Raw genomic sequence first — 21183 nt, 5'->3', positions numbered from 1 at the left:
GAAACCAAGCGCGTCACTCCACTGTCCTCACAGCACAGGACTAACGAGACAGGGCTGAAACCCAGGGCGGAAACTGTTCACTCAGCAAACGTTTCAGGACTTACCGAACACCAGACTGCTGCGAGGTGTAACAGCGGTGCAGACAAACCAGGTCCCTGCCTTTACACAACTTACATATGAGACAGACAGACAAGCAGCCCATAAACAAAGTAAGTAACAGCTAACAAGGCAGGGTCACTGGGGGCACCCTCAAAATACGGTGGTCAGAGGAGACATTTGAGAAGACCTGGATGACGAAGAACCAGAGTGTGCGAGGCCTGGAGAGACGGAGCTTGAGGAGTCAGCACCAAAGAGCACACGGTGTGTGCTCAGCACGGGGGAGGGGGTCACCTGAGGATCCCCAAGAGAGGCCGCGCTGGAGGGGCAGAGACCAACCACGCGGGGGCGCCAGGATCCCCAAGAGAGGCCGCGCTGGAGGGGCAGAGACCAACCACGCGGGGGCGCCAGGATCCCCACCAGAGGCCGTGCTGGAGGGGCAGAGACCAACCACGCGGGGGCGCCAGGATCCCCAAGAGAGGCCGCGCTGGAGGGGCAGAGACCAACCACGCGGGGGCGCCAGGATCCCCAAGAGAGGCCGTGCTGGAGGGGCAGAGACCAACCACGCGGGGTCACCTGAGGATCCCCAAGAGAGGCCACGCTGGAGGAGCAGAGACCAACCACGCGGAGGCTCCAGATCCCCAAGAGAGGCCACGCTGGAAGGGCAGAGACCAACCACGCGGCGGCTCCAGGATCCCCAAGAGAGGCTGCGCTGGAGGGGCAGAGACCAACCACGTGGGGGCTCGAGGATCCCCATCAGAGGCTGCGCTGGAGGGGCAGAGACCAACCACGTGGGGGCTCGAGGATCCCCATCAGAGGCTGCGCTGGAGGGGCAGAGACCAACCACGCGGGGGCTCCAGGATCCCCACGAGCAGCAGGGCTTAATCTAAGTGCAAAGGAAAACACTAGAGTGGGGGGATGGCGCGACCTGCTCCGTTTCTCCAGGATGAGGCTGGCTCCACGGAATGCTCCCAGAGGACGGGGAAAGCAGAGTTGAGCCAGGAAACTGTCGCACTTCTCAGGGAAACGCCAGGCTGGCTCTGATGAGGATGGGGCAGCGGAGTCACAGAAATGACTGGATCATTTGGGAAACAGATGACAGAACTTATTTACCAACAACTGATGCTAAACTGGGAAAAGTGGAGAGATAAGGAGGAGGGCCAAGTCTGAGGGTTAAACAACCGTGTGAGAAGGACCAGACGTGGCGGAGGCTGAGAGGGTGTCTGTGAGCACAGTGGGAGGTTCCACAGAGTCAACAGCCGGAGACCCAGCAGGCAGCGCCAGGAAACATGAAGCAGCTGGTCCCCAAGCCTGAGACTGCCGTCTCTGAGGTGCCCGGAGCAGAAGCAGGAACTGGACCCCTTTCACGGCAGCACCGAGCGGGTGGGCAGCCCACCTGCCTGCCCCTGTTCCCTGCGCCAATCGCCCCAGCCTCGCCCATTCAGGGAGCGGCCTGCTCTCCTCCGCAGGAGCCACCAAGGGCACCTGCTACTGGCTTTCGCTCTCATGTCTCAGCGCAACTTGCAAGAAAGCCATGCCCGAACTTCTTGATTAACGAGTCCCAGAACCCACTTTGACACCGAGTGACCTGGCCTTGGAGGCTGCAGCATCGGTGAACCCCAGGCAGTGTCAGGAACTGACCAAGGAGACTCTGCTACTTGGTCCAGTACCACAGGCTGCATATGACCAAGGCAGGGTGTTAACAGAATTAACCCAACAGCAAAACAGAGAACTCGTCAAGCTTCAAGAAACTGCAGACACACCTGCTGGCAGACTCCAGAGTCGCGGAAGCACAGGAAGAAGCGGGGTGCCGAGCAGACTTCTGGGCGGCACGTGGTGAGCAAACCCCCACCTCCTCCACGACAGCCCCAGCACCCGTGCGCCGCCATCAGCCCGAACCATCCAAGGCCCAGGTATTGTCTGTCAGGGGACTCTTGGATCTGTGACCAAGGCAGGCACAGACTGTGTCCCAAGAGAAATCCCAGGTAGCCGGGGACCAACCATCCCGGCCTTGTGTCCCATCGTGCCTCAGGTCCCTGTCAGACTCTGCCTGAAGATGGAAAATTGTCCACACAGTTAGTCCTGCTGTAAGCCCATCGCCACAGGACCCATTCTCTGCCCAGTTCCAATCCTTCATTTCTCTCCCTTAAAACCTCACCCATTCTCCAAAGAAGACAGATAGATGGCCAAAACACACATGAAAAGATGCTCAACATCACTAATCACTAGAGAAATTCAAATAAAAACTACAGTGAGATATCACCTTTCACCGGTCAGAAGGATCATCATCAGAAAACCTACAGACAGCAAATGCCAGAAGTGTGGAGAAAAAGGGAGCCCTCTTACACTGCTGGTGGGAGTGCAAATTGGTACCACCACTCTGGAAAACAACACGGAGATACCTTAAAAAACTAAATACAGGATTACCATATGATCCAGCAATCCCACTACTGGACATATATCCAGAGAAAACTGTAATTCACAAAGATACATGCACTCCAATGTTCCTTGAAGCTCTATCTACAACAGCCAAGACATGGAAGTAAGCTAAATGCCCACTGACAGAGGAGTGGATAAAGACAATGCAGACATACGCTGCATACACAACGGATGCGTACAACAGTACACATACAATGGACCAGTACTCAGCCATTAAAAGGAGCAAGACAATGCCACCTGCAGCAACATGGACAGACCTGGAGATGACCGTACAGAGTGAGGCCAGTCAGAGAAAGACAAACGCCGTGGGCGATCACTTATATGCGGAACTTAATTTTTAAAGTGACACAGCGCTTTCCTTAGTGACTTAGGCCCTCCCACTAATACAGGAGACAAGGATTCAATCCCAGATCCAGGAAGATCCCTGATGCCTCAGAGCAACTAAGCCCGGGCACCACAACTACTGAGCTTGTGTGCGCGAGCCCAGGCGCCGCAAGTACTGAACCAAAGCGCCCCAGAGCTCGAGCTCCGCACCGAGAGAGGCCACTGAAGCGAGCATCCTGAGCACCCCAACTAGAGAGCAGCCCCTGCTCACTGCAACCAGAGCAAAGTCTGCACAGCAGTGAAGACCCAGCACAGCCAAAATAAACACAACTAATAAAAAAGAAAATTAAAATCACACAAGTGAGCTTTTTACAAAACACACACTCACAAATCTAGAAATCAAATTTATGGTTACTAAAGGGGGACTGTGGGGTGGAGGGATAAATTAGGAGACTGGGATTCACATACACACACTATTACATAAAGCTAATGAGGACCGAACATATAGCACAGGAAACTCTACTCAATATTCTGTAGAACCTATTTGGGAGAAGAATCTGAAAAGGAACGGAGATTTATATATCAGATCCACTTTCTGTACACTTTAAACTAACACAGGATTGTAATTTAACTATACTCCAATAAAAAGAAAATTTAAAAAATTTTAATCACTTAAAAAATGAAATGACCAGGGCTTCCCTAGTGGTCTAGTGGTTAAGAATCCGCCTGCCAAAACTAATAAAATAAAAAATGGAAAAAAAGAAAGAATCTGCCTGCCAGCGCAGGGGACACAGGTTGAATCCCTAGTCCGGGAAGATTTCACATGCTGCAGAGCAACTAAGCCCATGTGTCACACTACCGAGCCCAAGCTCTGAGTCCACAAGCCACGAGTACTGAGCCCGTGTGCCTAGAGCCTGTATTCCTCAACAAGAGAAGCCATGGCAGTGAGAAGCTCACGCACCGAAACCAAGACAGCCTTTGCCAGCTCCAACTAGAGAAAGCCCGCCCAATGCAACGAAGACCCAGTGTAGCCAAAAGTAAACAAATAAAAATTACAAAAAAAACCCCAAACCCTGAAAAGAAAGGTTCTCTGAAGACCAACTAATGCCAATATGGAGAGGCCCCTATAAAGTAATCTGAACCACTCCCACTGCTGTCAAGAGCAAGGGATATCTTAGCTGGGTACATTTGTCCAGCCTAAAGCTTTTACCTCCAGAAACCCCACAGGTCACAACAGAACAACCGCCTGTAAAGCCAGTGGAAGAGCTGAGATACCTGTTGAAAAGACAGGCAGCATTGGGACTTCCCTGCTGGCCCAGTGGTTAACAATCCACCTTGCAGTGCAGGAGGCGTGGTTCGATCCCCGGTTGGGGAACTAAGATCCCACATGACAGTGAAGATCTGAAGATCCCCTATGCAGCAGCTGGGAGTGCAACACACTCACATAAACAAATGACAGAGGGGACACGGGTATGCCTATGGCTGAATCATGCTGAGGTTCAGCAGAAACCAACACAAGATTGGAAAGACAATTATTCTTCAATTAACAATACGCAAATTAAAAAAAAATAAGCAAATTCAATCATATATTAAAAAAGAAAAGACAGCATCGACAGACAAGTTAAATGATGCAGTGGGTTGGATTGTTTATAGCCATTCTTGCTATTGCACTCAGCAGGATCTTACATGAACATTTTGTTCACAATGTTGTCGAGCTTTACCTGCTTCGTTATCAACGTAACGGTCTGTTGTCCCCTTATTGTTTTAAGTTATAACAACAGTTATGTCCTTCAAGAATGTCTCCTCTTAACAACTGTGAGATGGACATTCAGATCTGCATCCCTTCCTCTGCAGACACCCAAAGCATCATATGTTACGGAACTCTGGCCAGGCCCTGTGCTTTTCCAGTCAGGATACAGACTATAAATGCACTGATAAAAGTTCACTTTAAAGGAACACATAGTGTAAGGACTACAAGGTGAGTGGGATTTTTATCTGTAACAGGGCCACTCCAGCTCACACTGGACCCAGAGAGCACTAGGAATGATCCCAGTGGGGGCAGGGCTGGCCATCGGATCTGCAGCTTCAAGGGGAGGTTTTACCTAAAGCAACACTGAGAAATCTCATCAGTTGCTTATATGATGGCACAGATTAGACAAGTCCTCTCGTTTCTTTGGCTAATGTAGTTCTTGACAACAGTCTGGCTCTCGATCACCTCCTGGCAGAACGAGGTGGAATTTGTGAGATAACTAATACTTCTGGCTGCACTTGAATGAATGTGATAGCATGGGTGGAAGTTCAGTTCAGGCGCTCAGTCGTGTCCAACTCTTTGCAACACCACGAACCACAGCACGTCAGGCTTCCCTGTTCATCCCTAACTCCCGGAGTTTAGCCAAACTCAGGTCCACTGAGTCAGTCATGCCATCCAACCATCTCATCCTCTGTCATCCCCTTCTCCTCCCACCTTCAATCTTTCCCAGCATCAGGGTCTTTTCAAATGAGTCAGCTCTTCACATCAGGTGGTCAAAGTATTGGAGCTTCAACATCAGTCCTTCCAATGAACACCCAGGACTGATCTCCTTTAGGATGGACTGGTTGGATCCCCTTGCAGTCCAAGGGACTCTCAAGAGTCTTCTCCAACACCATAGTTCAAAAGCATCAATTTTTCGGCGCTCAGCTTTCTTTATAGTCCAACTCTCACATCCATGCATGACTACTGGAAAAACCACAGCCTTGACTAGATGGACCTTTGCTGGCCAAGTGATGTTTCTGCTTATAATACGTTGTCTAGGTTGGTCATAACTTTCTTTCCAAGGAGTAAGCATCTTTTAATTTCATGGTTGCAGTCACCATCTGCAGTGATTTTGGAGCCCCCCAAAATAAAGTCTGTCACTGTTTCCCCATCTATTTGCCATGAAGTGATGGGACTGGATGCCATGATCTTAGTTTTCTGAATGTTGAGCTTTAAGCCAATTTTTTCACTCTCCTCTTTCACTTTCTTCAACAGGCTCTTCAGTTCTTCACTTTATGCCATAAGGGTGGTGTCATCTGCATATCTGAGGTTACTGATATTTCTCCCGGCAATCTTGATTCCAGCTTGTACTTCATCCAGCCCAGCATTTCTCATGATGTACTCTGCATATAAGTTAAATAAGCAGGGTGACAATATATAGCCTTGACGTACTCCTTTTCCTATTTGGAACCAGTCGGTTGTTCCATGTCCAGTTCTAACTGTTGCTTCCTGACCTGAATACAGATTTCTCAAGAGGTAGGTCAGGTGGTCTGGTATTCCCATCTCTTTCAGAATTTTCCACAGTTTATCGTGATCCATACAGTCAAAGGCTTTGGCGTAATCAATAAAACGGATGTTTTTCTGGAATACTCTTGCTTTTTCAATGATCCAACGGATGTTGGCAATTTGATCTCTGTTTCTTCTCTCTGCCTTTTCTAAAACCAGTTTGAACATCTGGAAGTTCACGGTTCATGTATTGTTGAAGACTAGCTTGGAGAATTTTGAGCATGACTTTGGTAGAGTGTGAGATGAGTGCAATTGTGTGGTAGTTTGAGCATTCTTGGGCATTGCCTTTCTCTGGGATTGAAGGCGAGAGGAGAAGGGGAAGACAGAGGATGAGATGGTTGGATGGCATCAGCGACTCAATGGACAAGAGTTTGAGTAAACTCTGGGAGTTGGTGTTGGACAGGGAGGCCTGGCGTGCTGCAGTCCATGGGGTCGCAAAGGGTCGGACATGACTGAGCTACTGAACTTCTTTGGGATTGGAATGAACACTGACATTTTCCAGTCCTGTGGCCACTGCTGAGTTTTCCAAATTTGCTGGCATATTGAGTGCAGTACTTTCACAGCATCATCTTTCAGGATTTGAAATAGCTCAACTGGAATTCCATCACCTCCACTAGCTTTGTTCGTAATGATGTTTCCTAAGGTCCACTTGACTTCACCTTCCAGGGTGTCTGGCTCTAGGTGAATTCATCGTGGTTATCTGGGTCGTGAAGATCTTTTTTGTACAGTTCTTCTGTTTATTTTTGCCACCTCTTTTTAATGTCTTCTGCTTCTGTTAGGGCCACACCATTTCTGTCCTTTATTGAGCCCATCTTTGCATGAAATGTTCCCTTGGTATCTCTAATTTTCTTGAAGAGACCTCTACTCTTTCCTATTCTGTTGTTTTCCTCTATGCCTTTGCACTGTGTGCACCAGGACCCAGGAAAAAGAGCAGTGACCCCACAAGAGACTGACCCAGACCTGCCTTTAAGTGTCCAGGAATCCCCGGCAGAGGCGTGGGCTGGTGTTGGCCTGCTGCAGGGGTGGGGGCATTGAGTGCAGCAGTACATGCATGGGGATCTTTTGAAGATTACCTTTATTACCCCCACCATTGTTTGGTCCAGGTAAACAGCAGGGAGGGAGCACAGCTCCCTCCATCAATAGAAAATGGATTAAAGATTTACTGAACATGGCCCCACCCATCAGAACAAGACCCAGTTTCCCCCTCAGTCAGTCTCTCCCTTCAGGAAGCTTCCTTGTGAAGCCTCTTATCCTTCTCCATCAGAGGGCAGACAGACTGAAAACCACAATCACAGAAAACTAACCAATCCAATCACATGGGTGGAAGTTAACACTGAGCAACAGTTAAGTTAGACCTCCTGGTTCCTTCCCTTCCTAGGCCCTTTGGAGGCTATTGTTCTCTTTTTGGCCCTTGTTTGTTACCTTCTGGGTAAGTTTGTGTCTTCTAAGCTCCAACAGTTTCAAGTAAGACTCCTGAGGCACAAGAACTTAACCCCTTCCAGCAAAGGGTGGCCCAGGTCTCTACAGGTCTTTGGAGCAGTCAGAGAGGGACTTCTAACCTCTAGGGTAGGCTAGGGGCTGCAGCCCCTGTCCAGCAGGAAGAAATTTCAGAAGAGACCTTTGGCCTCTTACCCCTTAAGAGTAAAGGGTGTAGAATCCCTCAGGGGGAATGAGACAGGCTGGAACCTGGGACCCTTTGCTGCAGTGCTTACACCTGAGCAAACATCTCCTTAAGCAACAAAATACAAAACACTATAAAGGACTAAAAATAACTACACACATGTGCAGCTGGGGTAAATTATGGACAAGACATGAAAAAGATCCAAAGAAGTCAACTGCCACTTGTGAAGAGCGGAGAGCAAAAGCAGGGTGCTGCACATGGATCCTGCACACACCACCACCAAAGGGGTGGGCAGACCACTCAGGTACCCCTCAATCCCAACGCCTGGACTCACTTCGACCCTGACCCCATAAAAAGACCCCGACCACCGACCCCCTTGGGGAGTGAGCAAGGGAAACCATTACCTGTCTTCATGCTCTTTTGCTGCAGCAGGGGCCCCAATAAAGCCAGGCCTGAATTTCTCGTCTGGCCTCTTTTCAATTTCTATTAAAGAGACCAAGAGCCCTGGCTGGTGACACCGTCACTGATGCTCTCCCCACCCGCTGTCTCCACGGAAACACGGCTCTCCCGAGGGCAGCGGCAGTCACGTGGCCAGCCCTCTCCCACGGGCCTCACCATCAAGAGGCACGGTCGGCGTCCTCCCAGCTTCTGAACCATTACCACTCGGTCATCCTTGAAAAAGGCCCTGTTCCTCTGTGGCGTAAGCTAGCAGGCACCCCTACCTCACTCCAGGCTGCTCCCTGTTAACCCGCAGGCACATCTCTGCCTACATCTGGTTTCTGAACCTGTAACTCTGCTCCTCTGCTGACCTCTGACCTCACACCCTCTCTTCCTTCATCAAGCAGATAACCTGTCTCATCTAGTTCCCTGAGACCCCTCCTGTAAACCTCTTTGCATCTGCAACCACTTCTGCCTTCTTTCACAGGGTCACAGAGGCCTGGATCCCACTTCCTGCCTCCTTCCTTTGAATTGAGCTCCATCAACTGTTCTCCTCTTTCACATAACTTCACAGTTCCCTCCTTCTCATCAGCATTTAAATGTGCTCGAGTACCCCTTGCCCCACCGAGATTTAAGTGAAAAAGCAAAGCTCCATTCAGTTCAGTTCAGTTCAGACGCTCAGTCGTGTCCAACTCTCTGCGACCCCATGAATCACAGCACACCAGGCCTCCCTGTCCATCACCAACTCCCAGAGTTCACTCAAACTCATGTCCACAGAGTCGGTGATGCCATCCAGCCATCTCATTCTCTGTCGTCCCCTTCTCCTCCCGCCCCCAACCTTTCAGAGTCTTTTCCAGTGAGTCAACTCGTCACATGAGGTGGCCAAAGTATTGCAGTTTCAGCTTTAGCATCAGTCCTTCCAATGAACACCCAGGATTGATCTCCTTTAAAATGGACTGGTTGGATCTCCTTGCAGTCCAAGGGACTCTCAAGAGTCTTCTCCAGCACCACAGTTCAAAAGCATCAATTCTTCGGCGATCAGCTTTCTTCACAGTCCAACTCTCACATCCATACATGACCACGGGAAAAACCATAGCCTTGACTAGACGGACCTTGGTTGGCAAAGTAATGTCTCTGCTTTTTAATATACTATCTAGGTTGGTCATAACTTTCCTTCCAAGGAGTAAGTATCTTTTAATTTCATGGCTGCAATAAGCATCTGCAGTGATTTTGGAGCCCGAAAAAATAAAGTCTGACACTGTTTCCACTGTTTTCCCATCTATTTCCCATGAAGTGATGGGACCAGATGCCATGATCTTTGTTTTCTGAATGCTGAGCTTCAAGCCAACCTTTTCACTCTCCTCTTTCACTTTCACCAAGAGGCTTTTGAGTTCCTCTTCACTTTCTGCCATACGGGTGGTGTCATCTGCATGTCTGAGGTTATTGATATTTCTCCCAGCAATCCTGATTCCAGCTTGTGCTTCTTCCAGCCCAGCATTCCTCATGATGTACTCTGCATATAAGTTAAATAAGCAAGGTGACAATATACAGCCTTGACGTACTTCTTTTCCTATTTGGAACCAGTCTGTTGTTCCATGTACAGTTCTGACTGTTGCTTCCTGACCTGCATACAGGTTTCTAAAACTCCATAACACTCTTCAATTAGCTATGTTTAATTTCTAAAATTCTAAATTATAAAACGATGGTCACTGCAAAAACTCAAAAACAGAAGAAAATTAAGATTTCCCTCCACTCAAAGTTCACAATATCAGTTAATGATATTTTCCCAGAATGTTATTTTTGCAGCAATGAGCAGCCCTGATGGCCACTTGTTTGCCATCACCTGTGTCTTAAGTCTTTCTTTTATGACCTTGGTGATGGCATGGTTGGTCAAGGAACTTTTTAAGCAAAATTTCTTAACATGTACACAATAAGTAAAGTACATATTCATTGCTCATACTTTGTTTCTCACTTCCCCCCCTCCTACTCTCTCCTAAACCAAACTGGTCGGGCTTCTTCCCCACTAGACCACTGTACCACTCTCACCAGGAACATAAAGGCTACTGCTTCCCAGGGCATGGTCTGGGAGCCACCCCACCGGCGCACTGAAGGCTCCCTCCTGCTGACACACTTCCCCTGTTTGCTGGGCAGCCTCCTCCCTTATTGCATACCGCCAGCCTCTCCTCTGCCCTTCCCTCTGTGTGGACGTCCCTCGGGGCTCCCTGAGGCCAGCTGCTTTCCCTGTCCACCCCGTCTACACTGATTCCCTTTCCTATCACGACTGACGGCCTAACCCATCCCTGAGCTCGGACCTGCAGGTCCAGCCGAAGAAGGGCCACCTCCACTTTGACTCCCACTGGTCAGACTGAGCACATCTCAAAGGTAAAGCCATCTTCCTCAATCTCCAACTCCGCTCCACTTCCTCTGTCCCCGGGGGACCCCTCTCAGGAGAGTCCTGGGTGTCATGCCACATGCTTCCCCTTCTCTCACCTCCTCTCTCCAGGCAGTCATCCAGGCCTAACCGACAACCCTACAGCTTACACTTCCCTCCAACGGACCCACTTCTCTCTGTCTGCTCTGCCCTGTCCTGAGCACAGACCACCAACCTCTCTCTCAGTTCACTGCAGAAGGTTCCCCATGGGGCTCCCCACCTCTGACCTGCGCCACCGTTCTCTGGACGCCCCCCCCCAAGCTTCACACAGGGGCCTGAGCTCACCTCTAAAGTGAAGACCCTATTTCGTGCCCCTGCTTACCCCTGCAATGACTATCTGGTGCCCTCAAAATCACATTCCTTAAGAGGAAGTGCAAGACCCTTCTGTGTCTGCTCACTTATCTCTGGTCTCATTTCTCTTCTCTCACCTCTCACACTCTCATCAAACCTAAACTGCTGTAATTCTGCACACATGCCAGCATGAACTTTCTCTTTCAACTCCAGGATCTGGGCAAGCTCCACCTTCTAACTGGCAGTTCCTGCCACCCCTCCCCCCCCAAATAAAGAGAATCCCCTCAGCTCTCAGCCTGTGTGACATCTGATTGTCCCCACCCTCCCAACAGTCGGTTAGGTGACTCCTCTCAGCTCAGTGCAGTCGCTCAGTCGTGTCCGACTCTTTGCGACCCAATGAATCACAGCACGCCAGGCCTCCCTGTCCATCACCAACTCCCGGAGTTCACTCAAACTCACCTCCATCGAGTCGGTGATGCCATCCAGCCATCTCATTCTCTGTCGTCCCCTTCTCCTCCTGCCCCCAATCCCTCCAAGCACCAGAGTCTTTTCCAGTGAGTCAACTCGTCGCATGAGGTGGCCAAAGTATTGCAGTTTCAGCTTCAGCATCAGTCCTTCCAATGAACACCCAGGATTGATCTCCTTTAAAATGGACTGGTTGGATCTCCTTGCAGTCCAAGGGACTCTCAAGAGTCTTCTCCAGCACCACAGTTCAAAAGCATCAATTCTTCGGCGATCAGCTTTCTTCACAGTCCAACTCTCACATCCATACATGACCACTGGAAAAACCATAGCCTTGACTAGACGGACCTTGGTTGGCAAAGTAACATCTCAGCTTCTTAATATGCTATCTAGGTTGGTCATCGGAGAAGGCAATGGCAAGCCACTCCAGTACTCTTGCCTAGAAAATCCCATGGACGAAGAAGTCTGGTAGGCTGCAGTTCATGGGGTCGCGAAGAGTCGGACACGACTGAGAGACTTCACTTTCATTTTTCACTTTCACACACTGGAGAAGGAAATGGCAACCCACTCCAGTGTTCTTGCCTAGAGAATCCCAGGGACAGGGGAGCCTGGTGGGATGCCACCTATGGGGTCGCACAGAGTCAGACACGACTGAAGTGACTGAGCAGCAGCAGCAGGTTGGTCATAACTTTCCTTCCAAGGAGTAAGCATCTTTTAATTTCATGGCTGCAATCAGCATCTGCAGTGATTTTGGAGCCCGAAAAACTAAAGTCTGACACTGTTTCCACTGTTTCTCCATCTATTTCCCATGAAGTGATGGGACCAGATGCCATGATCTTTGTTTTCTGAATGTTGAGCTTCAAGCCAACCTTTTCACTCTCCTCTTTCACTTTCACCAAGAGGCTTTTGAGTTCCTCTTCACTTTCTGCCATAAGGGTGGTGTCATCTGCATATCTGAGGTTATTGATATTTCTCCTGGCAATCTTGATTCCAGCTTGTGCTTCTTCCAGCCCAGCGTTCCTCATGATGTACTCTGCATGTAAGTTAAATAAGCAAGGTGACAATATACAACCTTGACTCACTCCTTTTCCTATTTGGAACCAGTCCGTTGTTCCATGTCCAATTCTAACTGTTGTTTCCTGACCTGCATACAGGTTTCTCAAGAGGCAGGTCAGATGGTCTGGTATGCCCATCTCTTTCAGAATTTTCCACAGTTTGTTATGATCTACACAGTCAAAGGCTTTGGCATAGTCAATGACGCAGAAATAGATGTTTTTCTGAAACTCTTTTGCTTTTTCCATGATCCAGCGGATGTTGGCAATTTGATCTCTGGTGCCTCTGCCTTTTCTAAAACCTGCTTGAACATCTGGAAGTTCACGGTTCACATATTGCTGAAGCCTGCCTTGGAGAATTTTGAGCATGATTACCAACGTGTGAGATAAGTGCAATTGTGCAGTAGTTTGAGCATTCTTTGGCATTGCCTTTCTTTGGGATTGGAATGAAGACTGACCTTTTCCAGTCCTGTGGCCACTGCTGAGTTTTCCAAATTTGCTGGCATATTGAGTGCAGCACTTTCACAGCATCATCTTTTAGGATTTGAAATAGCTCAATTGGAATTCCATCACCTCCACTAGCTTTGTTCGTAGGGAAACAAAGGCCCACCAAAGGCCTTGCTTTCTAAGGCCCACTTGACTTCACATTCCAAGATGTCTGGCTCTAGGTCAGTGATCACGCCATCGTGATTATCTTGGTCGTGAAGATCTTTTTGGTACAGTTCTTCCAAGTATTCTTGCCACCTCTTCTTAATATCTTCTGCCTCTGTTATGTCCATACCATTTCCGTCCTTTATCGAGCCCATCCTTGCATGAACTATTCCGTTGGTATCTCTAATTTTCTTGAAGAGATCTCTTGTTTTTCCTATTCTGTTGTTTTCCTCTATTTCTTTGCACTGATCGCTGAGGAAAGCTTTCTTATCTCTCCTTGCTATTCTTTGGAATTTCTGCATTCAGATGCTTATATTTTTCCTTTTCTCCTTTGCTTTTTGCTTCTCTTCTTTTCACAGCTATTTGTAAGGCCTCCTCAGACAGCCATTTTGCTTTTTTGCACTTCTTTTCCATGGGGATGGTCTTGGTCCCTGTCTCCTGTACAATATCATGAACCTCCATCCATAGTTCATCAGGCACTCTATCTATCAGATCTAGTCCCTTAAATCTATTTCTCACTTCCACTGTATAATCATAAGGGATTTGATTTAGGTCATACCTGAATGGTCTAGTGGTTTTCCCTACTTTCTTCCATTTAAGTCTGAATTTGGCAATAAAGAGTTCATGATCTGAGCCACAGTCAGCTCCTGGTCTTGTTTTTGCTAACTGTATAGAGCTTCTCCATCTTTGGCTGCAAAGAATATAATCAATCTGATTTCGGTGTTGACCATCTGGTGATGTCCATGTGTAGGGTCTTCTCTTGTGTTGTTGGAAGAGGGTGTTTGCTATGACCAGTGTGTTCTCTTGGCAAAACTCTATTAGCCTTTGGCCTGCTTCATTCCATGCTCCAAGGCCAAATTTGCCGTTACTACAGGTGTTTCTTGACTTCCTACTTTTGCATTCCAGTCTCCTGTAATGAAAAGGACATCTTTTTTGGGTGTTAGTTCTAAAAGGTCTTGTAGGTCTTCATAGAACCTTTCAACTTTGCCTTCTTCAGCATTACTGGTTGGGGCATAGGCTTGGATTACTGTAATATTGAATGGTTTGCCTTGGAAACGAACAGAGATCATTCTGTCGTTTCTGAAATTGCATCCAAGTACTGCATTTCGGACTCTTTTGTTGACCATGATGGCTACCCCATTTCTTCTAAGGAATTCCTGCCCACAGTAGTAGATATAATGGTCATCTGAGTTAAATTCACCCATTCCAGTCCATTTTAGTTCACTGATTCCTAGAATGTCTACGTTCACTCTTGCCATCTCTTGTTTGACCACTTCCAATTTGCCTCGATTCATGGACCTAACATTCCAGGACTCCTCTATGTTCCCCTAAACACCCTGCACATCCCCCAGCTCAGAGCCAGCCACACTCTGTAACGGTCTGTTTGCTGATCAGGGAAGCAAAACAGGTACCCATCTGAGAATAAAGATTTTAGAAGCAGACAGATCTGGATTTGAGACTCTCCCCCACCTCTCATCAACTGTATGACATTAAGCAAGTTATTCAATTTCTGTGCTTCGGGCTGCTCACCTGTAACATGGGCTAGGAGTTCTACTTCACATGGCTGCTCCAAGACCAAAGCAGACAGGGCCAGAAATACATGGCAAATGGTACCTCAGAAGCAATCGGAAAGTGGGAGCCTTCAGTCACCTGTGATAATGGAAGTCTCTGAGAGCAGGGACCAGGTGTAACTCAATCAGCGTTTTTCTCAGCACGCACCATAGGCACCTTGGAAATACTACTTGAATGAGATGAAATGAATGAGGACAAAGAAGATGGGGAAAAAATTAAGCAATGACTCATATGCAAGCCGAGGGCCCCAGATGTGAGGGGATAGCCAAATAACATGAAATAACTTTCCCCAAACAGTAATATTCTTATAGGTAATTATTATGTGCTAAACACCGCTTTAGGTATACTGCTAATTTAATCCTCACACACCCATGAAAGAGATGCTACAATTTTTATTGTATGCCTGAGGAAACGGCAGCACAGAGAACTGAAATGACTGATCCAAGCTCCTACGATACTGATGAGCAGCAGAGCCTGAATTGAAAGCCTGTCAGTTTAGCACTAGAGTCTGCCACTGAATCATTATTCCATGCTACCTTTAAATTAAGATGAGTTGTTCCTTGGAAGAACTGATGCTAAAGCTGAAACTGCAATACTTTGGTCACCTCATGCGACGAGCTGACTCACTGGAAAAGACTCTGATGCTGGGAAAGGTTGGGGGCGGGAGGAGAAGGGGACGACAGAGAATGAGATGGCTGGATGGCATCACCGACTCTGTGGACATGAGTTTGAGTGAACTCCGGGAGTTGGTGATGGACAGGCAGGCCTGGCGTGCTGTGATTCATGGGGTCGCGGAAAGTCGGACACGACTGAGCGACTGAACTGAACTGAACTGAAGAAAGGATAGCTGTAAAGGAGGCCAGAACCACAAGGGTTAGCAAAGGTGGCATTAGAAACATAACATTTCAGTTTCAAAAAGAAATAATACTAAAAGACCAGAGTGATAAGACCAAGAAAAGGATTTTGACCTTGTGCTCATCATGACCTTCAAGAGTCAGTGGAGTGGTGAGAATAAAAGAAGGATTTACAGTGGATGCAAAGAATGAAACGAAGGCAGGCAATAGAGTCTATTCCAGTAGGTTGGCAGCAAAAGCAAATAAAGCCTGAGAGCAAAGGAGATAAAATCAGTAGAGAAGAAATGGAAAATGTCAAAGATGAAGAAGTACAACACATCTGGTTGAAAACCAATCATGTGTGTAATTTCTGCTAAACAAGCTCAAAACTGTCTCTGGTTATGCTCAGATGTGCTTCCATCGATAAGAACAAGAAGACAGCTCCTTGTGAGGTGTTCCTCAGCATGGTCACAGCTTCCTGTACAAATTGGCTGCTGGTCACAAGGGATCCGGGGTGAGAAGTGTCCATTAATGTATGCTAAATGGATCAGCACACCATTTCCCACACCTCCCTCAGCATAAAGCCCACATCCGACAACTATTTTAAAACAGGCAGACACACACTCAGAGGCTCCCTCTCTGGAGATTCTGTTCCTGCTGGTCTAGGGTGCTGCATCTTTCAACAAGTGCACCCAGTGATACGAACTTTGAGAACCTGATCCAAACCCCTAGCCCTAGAAAAGCGCCCCTTGAGCCCGGCTCTCTCCTCGCCCCGCACACCCTACACCACGCTCACAACGCACGGGGAAAACGGACTTGAAGATGCCTCACTCAAACCTCAGTACCATGCACATCACTCCCAAAGGGTCAAACGTTAGAAGAGAGCTCCCTGCCCCGCCTGGACGTTCCCAGGTAACCTCGCTGCCGACTCTGCAGCAGGTGAAGCTGGTCAAGCACAAGCGGACCGCACGTCTCTACGCGTGAAAACGACTTCACCTGCAGAGGCGACCCGGGTGGACGAGCCTGACGCGCGGCGCGGGGCGGTGCACGACCGAGGGGCGCCGGGACAGAGGTCACCCGGCCGCGCTGGGCCTCGGGGGCCACGGCCGCCCGCAGGGCCGGTGTCCCGGCCTCGGCACGGCTCTGCGAGGCGTCACAGCCGCAGAGAGGCTGGGGGAGCGCGGGGACGCGGCTCCCCAGGGCCGGCCGGAGCCCCCGGAGCCAGACCGCGGCAGAAAAGCGGCGTCCTCACCAGAGCCTCCCTTTACTTCACGGGGGGCCGCGGGCTCCGTGCGCAGCGGCGCCTCGGCTGAGGCGGGGCGGCAGGGAGGGCAGGTCCCGGGGGTCCTGGGGGCCGGAAGGGGGTGGGGGTGGGGGTGGGGGGCGGGGCGGAGGGCGCGAGGTTCCGGGGACGCTGGAGACGCGACCTTCCGCGCTTTACGGTCCCGGGCAAGGGTACGCCGGCGCGTGAGCTCACTCGCGCACGCGCGCCGCGACGCCGTGGCAGAGCTCCGCCCCTGACACGTGGGCTTGTTTAGGTCTCGCGAGGCTCCGCCCCTGGAAGGGGAGGCACCCGCCTCCGCATCCTCCAAGATGGAGGTGAAATGGAGGCCTACCTTTTCGGGGCCTGCCTTTTAGGACTCTGGCCTCGGGCCGTTGATTTCTACAGATGCTGCCGAGACGGCCAAGACGGCTGCAGCCCCGCTGGAGAGTGAGTGAGTGAGTGTGTGTTCTCGCTTCCGTCGGGGCGAGTGCCCAAGTGTGATCGCCCGTGGTCCGCCACCCAAAGACACTCTAGTCCGGGGAGTAAAGGCTCTTGGACGGACAGCCGCTTTGTTTTTTGGAAGTCGCCCCAGTCTTCTTGGGGAATCGCTAGCAGAGCAAATCGGGAATCCAGTCTGCTGGACCGGTCCGACCTCGGAGGCAGGCTACGATCTCAGCTCTGGGCTGGAGCTTTCTCTTTGCACCCTCCCTGCTAGTCTGGACCAGAAGAGGAATCATTCACTCCCTCCTCTGAGGAGCTCACCACCCACTCCCTCACGTCGCTTCCTATCACATCGTCCTATTTTCTTTCCTTTATAGAACGTGTCACTATGGTAGATCAGTGTTGAATGTCTTCCCAAACTAGTTGCAAAATCTACCCTCGCGCACGGTACCTAAATTTCATGCATGACTATGTTCTTGGCACTTAGAACTGTGTTTGGCACAAAGTCCAGGAAAAGTGTCTGAATGGACAGCGATCTGACGGCACAGGCTCGGCTGCGTTGGGGGTCACACTTGCTAGTTCCCATTCTTTGGATTCAAGCCCATCTCACCACACAAGCCAGTTTTGTTTAATGGATGGCTTCTTGTGGCCAGGCGTCATGCTGGGTAATGGAGTAAAAGTTGCTTATACAACGACTGTCCTGTTTTCAAAGCAGAGAAGAGAATCTGGGAACCGAGATAAGGAAGACACACACACGGTCTACCGAGTCACTCTCCGTGCAGTGGGCAGTCACATGGCTGGGGGAGAAGCCCCGCTCCTCCCCCTGAAACCACTGTCGCTGTCACTAGACTTGACATCCAGCCTTCAGTGACTTCTCGGTAAGAACCTGGTACCGTGTCCACCATGTACCTGTGAGCCCATGTCTGTGTGGAAACCGGGGCTCTGCATGCATTCCAGTTCACACTTGTGGGGAGGGAAAGAAGCAGCCAATGCCTTCAGCACACCAACCTCCACCCATAAGTCATGCTGCAGTTTTGCAGTAAAACACCTGCCATTTCACAGAGTCCATGTAAGACAGAGTCATATTACAAGTGGCTCCTGTGCCAGGCATTGTGCCAGTTGAAACTTCATCACAACTGTGTGAGTTGCAGGGGTCCCTAACCTCTGGGATCTAAAGCCTGATGATCTGAGGTGGAGCTGATGTAATAACAGAAATAAAAGTGCACCATCAATGTGATGCACTTTAATCATCCAGAAACCATCCCTCCTACCCCAGTTGGTGGAAAAACTGTCTTCCATGGAACTGGCCCCTGGTGCCCAGAAGGTTGGGGATGGCTGAATTCCTGCACCTGTGAGGAAAGTGAGGCCTATAAAAGCATATTCTCATGTTGCAGATAATGAAAACCAGGCCTCACATGTAATATTTACATGAAGTAGTAAATATTCAAGTCAGTGCTAAGAAATGTGGTAGAGACAGTGGTGGTACATTAGGATCACCTGGGGAACCTAAACCCATATTGTCGGAATGAACTGGAATCAACAAGGCTAAAAGACACATCAGGTCAGTTCCTGGAACTTCCAGGAACTTCCCTTGTATCTAGAAATAGCAGTTGTGTAAAGCTTTGTGGTGGCGTTCTGTGATTCATGGGGTCTTCGAGAGTCGGACACGACTGAGCGACTGAACTGAACTGAACTGAAAGCTTTGTGGATGATGTAGGGCGTGAGCTGGTTCTTAAAGAAGCTCTGTTCATATAAACCAGCAGTAGGTGGCGCTGTGGCCTAGGAAATGGTGTTTCCTAGGTTTAGACAGCCCCTCATGTGAGGGCACTACATGGAGTTTAGATGGAAACCTCAGACTAATGAAATCTCCGTGGAGAGGTGATAACGCAGCATGGTCCCTGGAACACAAGAGCAACTGAGGAGTGGCTTCTTGGGGTGCTGCCTCCCAAAGGGATGGGACCATCTCTGCTGTTCTTACCAAGAGAGGCTCTGTAGAGTCAGGGACCCTCAGACAGGTGGATCCCAGGAATCATCTGACTTGAGCCCCTCAGAGTCAGAGCTGAGAGGGTGGTTGTGCCGGTTGGTTAAGAGCACAACTTGGGGCTGACCTGGCCTGGGTCTGGATGCCAGCACTCCTTGGCCTATGACCTTGTGAGGTGTTACCTGTCCTGGGCCTCTGTGGGAGTTACTAACAAAGACTATATATAAAGAGAAAGAGCCAACAGGATGTGTATGTACGTAGAGGGAGAGATTTATATTGAAGTGACTCACAGGACAGTGGTGCCGGCAGGTCTGAACAGCGCAGGACAGGTGGGCAGGCTGGAGACCCAGGGACCAGATGATGTTGGGGTCTCCAGCTCCCAGGCAGTGTGGAGACCCGATTCCTTCTTCCTCCACAGGAACTCTTGTGTTTTCTTTTAAAAGCTTCAACTGAATGGATGAGGCCCACCCAGGTACAGAGGGTAATCTGCTTTACTCAAAGTCTGATAAAACTGTTATGCACATCCAGAAAATACCTTTACAACAATATCTAGACTGGTGCTTGATCAAACATCTGGTTACCATCTTCTAGCCAGGCTGACACATTAAATTAATCATCACAGCCTTCAATTACTTGCTTGTAAAGTGGGCAATGACACTTTTTTGTTTGCTTTTACAGACTCAAAACAATGCGTATAGACTACTTGACCCAAAATTCGTGAAAAATTTTGTGCCACAGATACTTTTAATATTATTTTTGTAAAGTGAACCACACCACCTAGCACCAGGGGCTCCAGGCTGTGGGAAGTGGGGGTGATGAGCCAAACTGAATGACCACGGAGGCTGGTGACACACGGTCGAAGAGCAGAAATCTGTGCCAGGCCTGTTAGCCTGATGCCTGTGGTGGGCGCTGGTGGGTGTCCCTAGAGGCCCTGGGGCTGGTGCTTTGAGCTCCTTAGGACTTCTGTATGAACTCCGTGGGCGTGGTGGAGACTCACTCGCTCAGGGGGGGCCCTGGGAATCCAGTGAGCTTGTCTGTGCTCAGTGAGCTGCACGGGTGTGGATGACCCGTGGGCAGCTCTACCCCAGCCTCCGCTGATCTTGGCTAACTTGGCTTCTGTGCTTTCCGGCTTTTTCCCTGCATGGTGCTGGGTGTTCACACCTACCATCAGTTACTTTTCGGAACTCTTCCCTTCCCCTCAAAGTGTAATGGAACCATTTCACAGCCACTTATGTGAACACGTTGGGATACTCACACAGTTCTGTTGATGGTGTTTAATTGAACAAAACCTGTTTTGCCTCCACTGGGAAGCCGTACCCTGAGGAGCTCCTGTCAGAGGGAGAGGGGACTCTTTCCTTAGCTGTTTCTTGTGTCTCCTCTCAGGAAGAGCTGAGTGACTACACCCAGCCTTTTGATGAAGACCTGACCCCCCCCAGAAGGCTCTCCCATCCCTCCCTCCACCTGCTCACCAGTGCCCAGCAGGTCCTCCAGTTGGCTCTTCATCCTCTGAGCCCCAGGACGTCTGCCCGCCAGCCCGTTTCTGCTTAGCGATCTGTTTGTCTGTTAGGAGACTCATGTGTTCTTTCCTCGAAGACGCAGCTAGAGCTGAGTGAGACACACTGAATAAAAGAAAGGAGAGCGGAGTGCTCCCCAGGAAGTGACTCAGAGAGGCCCGGCCACCCCAGCGTCTGGACTGTGCCGCTAGGGGGCGGAACTGACGGGGCTCTTTGAAGTCCAAACCGACACTGGGATCCGCCTGCAAACTGCTATCACAGTTTTCCTTTTCTCCACGGCACAGTGAGAGCTACAGGAAACTCTCCACCGTGAGCCACGAGCAGTCCCTTTCCCAGGTCCCTCTGCTGCTTAGGAGCAGCACCCAGAGGGGCCCCTCGCGTCAGGCTTCTTCTGGATGCAGCTTCCTTTAGTGCTTTTGGGATTTACTACTTTCCCTGACAAGAACAGCGACTGGGGCAGTGGCTCCTGTTCGGT

The 21183-nt window shown here is 49.6% G+C and overlaps 1 protein-coding gene across 4 annotated transcripts in view; it reads right to left on the bottom strand.

Annotated features, from left to right (window-relative positions):
- PDPR (pyruvate dehydrogenase phosphatase regulatory subunit) overlaps positions 1-16877 on the bottom strand; it is a 46688-nt gene extending 29811 nt beyond the window's left edge. For 2 of the 4 annotated variants that reach the window (XM_055413147.2, XM_088830858.1), the window contains exon 1: positions 16505-16877. The gene's annotated coding sequence lies outside the window, so the exon portion shown is untranslated. Of the gene's footprint in view, positions 1-104; positions 1841-16504 lie in introns of those variants that run through there. The other 2 variants (XM_055413150.2, XM_055413148.2) reach the window with 2 other exon arrangements.
- Between the last annotated feature and the right edge of the window lie 4306 nt (positions 16878-21183).

Source organism: Moschus berezovskii, chromosome 22 (assembly GCF_049115385.1).
Source record: "Moschus berezovskii isolate FMDL1 chromosome 22, NW_MosBer_1.0, whole genome shotgun sequence".
Taxonomy (NCBI): Eukaryota; Metazoa; Chordata; class Mammalia; order Artiodactyla; family Moschidae; genus Moschus; species Moschus berezovskii.
This window is presented reverse-complemented; position numbering and strand designations above follow the sequence as displayed.